This window comes from Cyprinodon tularosa, unplaced genomic scaffold (genome assembly GCF_016077235.1).
Source record: "Cyprinodon tularosa strain WSP-4 unplaced genomic scaffold, ASM1607723v1 ctg554, whole genome shotgun sequence".
Taxonomy (NCBI): Eukaryota; Metazoa; Chordata; class Actinopteri; order Cyprinodontiformes; family Cyprinodontidae; genus Cyprinodon; species Cyprinodon tularosa.
Genome location: NW_024039290.1, coordinates 529,288 through 535,471, shown reverse-complemented (window position 1 = coordinate 535,471; position 6,184 = coordinate 529,288).

Genomic DNA, 6,184 nt, shown 5'->3' with positions numbered 1-6,184 from the left:
TGCAAACCCATTTTTCCTTTAGATCTTTTTTTTTCTTGCAAACCAGAATTATAATTTTTTTTTTTGCTTTCTGTCAACACTAAGTATTTCCTTTCCATTGTCATCACTTTCTTGCTCAGAAGGAGTCGTTGCAAACAAAGTCAAAGACACATTGCAATTGGATGGGCTTTCTAACATTGGTGTTTTAGACCTACTTGTGTTATAATCTGAATTTAATATTCAATTCATTACAGTCTAGTTGGTATTAGTATGAATCTCATTTAAATATCCAAAGCAGGACCTGCAATATCTTGGATATCTTGGACATTGGCGGCCTATTTTAACTTAGACTTTCTATATTGTAACTTGTGTTGATGCTCCTCCTCGAGGGGAAAAGAAAAAAGTGAAATAAGATGACTCCCAGATATAGTAAAATGAATGATAGAAACTGCCTTTTTGTTTTTGTTTCTCTGCATTCTCAGAAAGTGAAAAAGTAGCCTCTGTGCCGAAGCCTCCCTTTGGAAATAGATGAAAAAAATCTTAGTTTTCCTCATCATAAAAATCTATTTACCTTCCTAATCCTACTCCCAGTTTCTACTGGTACATGTCTACCAGCAACAGGACCAGGCAGAATAAAACATCTTCCCTCCAAGCAGAGCTGCGCCTCGCCCACAAAAGCATTTGTTTTTAATGACGTTGTGGTGTGTCCGGCCTCGTCTTTCCCCATTCCCAGAGACTCCAACATCAACAAGCTGACTTCCCACTGTTGAGAGGGACCAGTCAGTCCTCGGTTAAATTTAAAATTGGATGGGGTTGGCTTCCTTCCAAACTTATGCTCACTTGAACAGAAATACACACAAACCCACTCTTCAGCGCTGCAGTAAACAATGCCACCGGATTTTGGACTTGAAGCTCTTGGCTCTCGCATCAAAATGGAAACAGACACACAAGCACAGAAAAACCACCCCCTTCCAAATTCCTGATGTTTTCTTCTGATAATCACTGTACACATAACTTTTATCGACACACACACATATATGTATACACACATATACTTTAGTCCAGCTGGAAACTATCTAGAGCTAACAGAGCATGAAATGGATTGGATGTTTGTTTGTCTTGTACTTCACCCGCTAAGGTTCCCAGGTCTTTTCTTTCTGTCAGTTGGATACATGTAAACATACATGTTTGCTCTGTAAACTGAGTACACTCCACCTTTCCCCTAACCCTAAATTAACATAAGATATTTGGGCTCAACTATTGAAAAGTGTGTGAAAGGAAACAGGTGAAAGTTTCTGAAATACTATTTTCTTTCCTGTGGTGCACCAGATGAGAACACTGATATGTTCTTGGTTCAATAGGGAAGAATTTAGCACATTTTTAAAACTGTAAGATGTAGAGACAGATTCAGAGAATTTTTTAAAATGGCGTGGTTCTCAATCAGCAGCTGAGGAGGCCAAACTGGCCTCTTTACAAAACCAGAAAATGCAGCAGCACTGTTGTCTATCACCTGAATCCAAATGTTTCTACTGAATTATCTTTAAAAGAGCAAAAGCCAGAAACCGATTATAGGATATTCTTTGGCTCAATATTTTGTTTTTCTTGGGCAAAAACACATTGCTAAACACCAACCAACCAATAGTGTCGTGGCTGAACAGTCAGCTGCAGTTCATTACATTGTACAGTCCAGATTAGACTGTTGAGATTTTATTTAAAAAAAAACAAAAAAACAATATGAATCAGAATATTATTCCTTTTATTATTATTGAATAATATTAAAAATTAACAATTAATTAACCGCAAAAAAAGAGCAAACCACCAAAAAAAACAAAACCTCAGTGCTTTGTTCGGGGACTTACTTTAAGTTTTCTTTCAAAGTTGGATTTTTTGCTTGGCAGAGCTCGTGGTCCCATTAATCATGGCAAGACATCCAGCTTCTGCAGCCCCAAGTTTATCGACCTATTACCAAACTAACATGTTCAGTATATTTTGCTGCTTTGGGGGTTCATTGAGTCATTTTTTTATTTTTTTGTGAATATAAGATTAGTCTTTCTTTTCTTTTCAGTCAGCAGTGGTCTGTTCTTGAAACTCTCCCACGGCGGCCATTTTTGCAGAGTCTGTCTTAAAGTTTAATATTTAGCTCTGACTGTAATTGAGCCTGCTATGATTTACATCAGTGCCTCTTAATCTGGGCCCTCATGGCTCACTGTTCTACATGTTGTAGGTGTTCCCCTGCCGCCACACACCTGACCTGAATGAAAAGGTGATCAACAGACTTTTGAAGCATTTTATGGCTCCTAAGGAGGTGATGCAATCATTTGAATCCTTTGAGCTGGAGTAGAGACACATTTAAAAGATGTACTGTGGGGACCGGGGTTAAGAAATCATGGCTTAGATTACAGTTCCTCAATAACTCAATATCTGGTGTCCTGCACTTTTAAGGTGCGTTCCTGCTTCAACACACCTGAGTCGAATAATTGGTTAATTAGCAGGACTCTTAAGGAAATTTTTAGTGTTTAAATCTGGCAACGGCATCCTCCGAAGGCCAGATTTGTTGGCTGATTAAATGATAGCCTGGAGCTGTTGCCTGTTCAGATTTGAAGGCCACTACATATGCAGCTGACAAATGCAGCCTTCATTTAATCCAGTCGGAAGGACAGGTCCAGTGAATCCTTCGTAGCCTAGGTTATGGCGTGATTCATTCAGTCCTAACCAGTTGCTCTTTGTTTAAAGGCGACGAAGAGTGGTGAATATTGTAGGCGCAGATATATAAATATGTGAATAGTTTTGTCTTAAATTAATTAAAATAGTTAATGGTGAGTAATGTTTGGGTTTTTGAAAGGTTTTATCCGTCCCTGTGCAAATGGGTTCGGCTGGCATTTAAGTAGAGATAAAAAAAAAAAAAACTGCAGGTGTGTTTGTGAAACTTAATGCATATTCAAAATGGCCTAAGAGGGACTTCAGTGCCATCTTCCATTCATTTCCTTCTCTAATTCAGAGATCCAACTTGGTGAAGAAATGTGAGCCATGAACCGGTTTAAAAGCTGCTAAGATAAAAAGAAGTGGATATTTATTTTTTCACAGTAATCTGCTTGAGGATCTTACAAACAATGCAAGGTCTTAGTCATCCATCCTCTTTACTGACAAAGACATAAACCTGCTCCAACAGGTGTGGTTAGAGGTGCAGATAATTCCAGCAGCTAGCGACTCATATATGTAGGTCTCCATATGCTGTCTCTCAGGTTTGGACAGGTTATACAGCCTACTGGAGGGGAGAGGAGCTCTAGAGAGCAGCTCAATAATAAAGTCATATGGGTGGTGAGGCAGGAGACACATAGTATACCGAAAACCACATGAAGGTTGTGATACTCAGGAGGAACCAGGGAGAGGTCTACTGCAGTTTGTTGTTCTTAAGAATATAAGACTGAGACACAGCTGACGGTAAACAGTTTGACAGACAGTGCTTAGGCCACTCCATGACTCAACTCTATTTTCTTTCCAGTTAAGGATAGGATTATGAAGGGTGAGCCAAGAGTAGCTACCCTAAAACAAGGGGTGATTGGGGTGAAAAGAACATCCATCCATCCATCCATCCATCCATCCATCCATCCATTATCTGACACGCTTGTCCCAACTGGGGTCGCGAGGGGTGCTGGTGCCTATCTCCAGCAGTCAATGGTCAAGAGGCAGGGTACACCCTGGACAGGTCGCCATCGCAGGTGAAGAGAACATAAAAAATCAATTTCTTCAGTATGATTGCCTGACACCTAAAGTTTTACTGGTTCTTTTCGGTGCAGGATTACATCCAGAGGACTTCCATCTAGAGCAGGGATGTCAAACTGGTTCCAGAAAGGGCCGTGTGGCTGCAGGTTTTTTTTCCAACCAAACAATAGCACACCAGACTCTAGTCATCTCATTAAGTGAGTCCAATCTGAACATGAAGACTTGATGAGATGAATAGAGTCTGGTGTGCTATTGTTTGGTTGGAAAGAAAACCTGCAGCCACTTGATCCTTTCTGGAATCAGTTTGACACCCCTGATCTAGAGCCTAGAAATGTAAGGGTTCAGTTAGGTGTACAACAGGAAGGAGCAAATATTCAGCTAAATTGTTACGACTTTGTTTGCAACTTGAATCAATTAAAGCAAAGAGCGAAAAGGTTGATTCTATCGGAAAGAACAGGTTGCTGTCAGGCGGAAGGGTCTGCTCTTAAACATACCCACTGGTCCCTTCCTTATTAAATTACCACTCTCATTGCCATAAAGGCAGAGTCCAGTTTTCATCTGATGTTGTCATTCCTCAAGTGACAGCCCGGAACGACCAACTACATCAGTTCCTCTGGATCTGGCCTGGAAGAGTTAGAACTCTGTGAACAATCTGGAAGATGAGATTTGGGAAATGGTAAATTATTCAGCTGTTTTGCCTGAGTTCTCTCTCGAAATCTACTCTCAATGCGAATAGCCGGGGAGATTAGTTCCTCTACAGCAGGGGTGCTTAAGTCTAGTCCTCAAGAGCTACCACCCTGTAACTTTTAGATGCACCTCTTCTCTAACACCCCTGAATCTTATTCCCCTCCTTTAATTCAGCAGTGGCATGGTAATAAGCCACTCATTTCATTCAGGTGTGTTAAAAATGGGGGGCATCAAAAAGTTGCAGGATAGTAGCTCTTGAAGACTGGACTTGAGCACCCCTGCTCTAGAGTTTTAGACTCCTCTCTGCAGGCTTGTTCATCCTTGTTAGGAACCCAGTTTGTGTGGGTTGTGCTTTTGTTTGTCTTCCCTCCACCACCAGGCGGTGCCTGGTTCTCGTTGGCCTCCTCACACACCTGGGGTTGGTTACCTCATTACCGGAGGACTCTTGAGCTGCTGACTGCCACTACCTCGACACCAGAGTGTTTGCCAGTTTTGGGTACTCTAGCCAAGCTGAGTTTTTGTCAACCTGAGTTTTAACCTTACTGTTTTTGTCTCTGCCTCTCGGCAGGAAGTCATCCTGCAAACAGAATGTTTTGGACCTTCTCCCCCCTGGAAGGATTCTCTGAGCATCAAACTGAGCTGAGGATTCAAGCTAGTGGTTTGGATCAACTTTTCCCCAAGGATTGTTTGGGCTTCTCTCTGAGCAGGGGATTCATCTCCACAAGAAACTGATCGAGTACAGCAGGAAAACTAAGTGGCAGTCAGCTCCTCCGTTCCTCAAGGAAACACCACAACCTGGGTAAACTCTGTCCGCCCTCCAACAAGCATGTCATTCACTGGAACAACCCACACCGACTGGATTCAACAAGAGACACCTTTTTCTGGAAGCTTGAGTCCTGTTGCCTTCCTTCCGTTCTTCAAATCGAAGACACAAATTTCCCACTGAGCCTGAACTAACCGCAGAATCTTCCCCTTCACTTTTCAGTCACGGTTTGACAGTGTTCAGAGCAGCACTGGACTCTTCTCCACCTACTCTCAATAAAACCTGTTAAACTTTTCCCTTGTCTCTCTGTGTGGGTCAGATCTTTAGATAAAATCATGACAATATTTAATTATTTCATCCAGGGGTTGAAGTAAAACTCACTTTAGAGATTTAGGATTCCCAGGTTCAGTGTGCGAGTTTGTGCATGAATGACTGAATTACCGAATGTAAAGTGCTTTGGTCAAGTCCTCTGACTTGAAAAAGCTCTACATAAGTACAGGCCAATTACCATTTACCAGGCATAAGAGGCTACTAGAGTTCAAATCGCACTTGCAAAGTCTGATACTAGTTGGTTACCCTGTTTTAAATTCTACATCTAACTGGAAATGTCAGAAACTGACTCAGTATATCTGGAAGTCTGTTTAAACTCAGAGGTAAAATGGAATTGAAACTCACCCACAACACTTACTTCACAAATAGATAATAAATTAGAATTTATCCCAATCAAACAAAAAAGACCTGAGGTATCGACTGAAATCTAGTGAACATTTTAACACCTGCATAAGGTTCAGGTAAGGGGAAATTGGCTAAATGAAAATGAGAAGTTGCCAGAGGAGTTATTTAAGGAACAGTGGTTGCTCTGGCTGTAGAGGTGGTAGAACACACAGGAGTGGTTCTGTTAAAAAACTCCTGAAACATTTCTTTAAACTGCTCAATCTGCTGATCTGAATGTCTTTACTGTGCAGCTAAAGAGTGGATTAACTGATCGTGGTGATGAAGTAAATTAAGTTTTGTGTGACAACTCTAGGAATA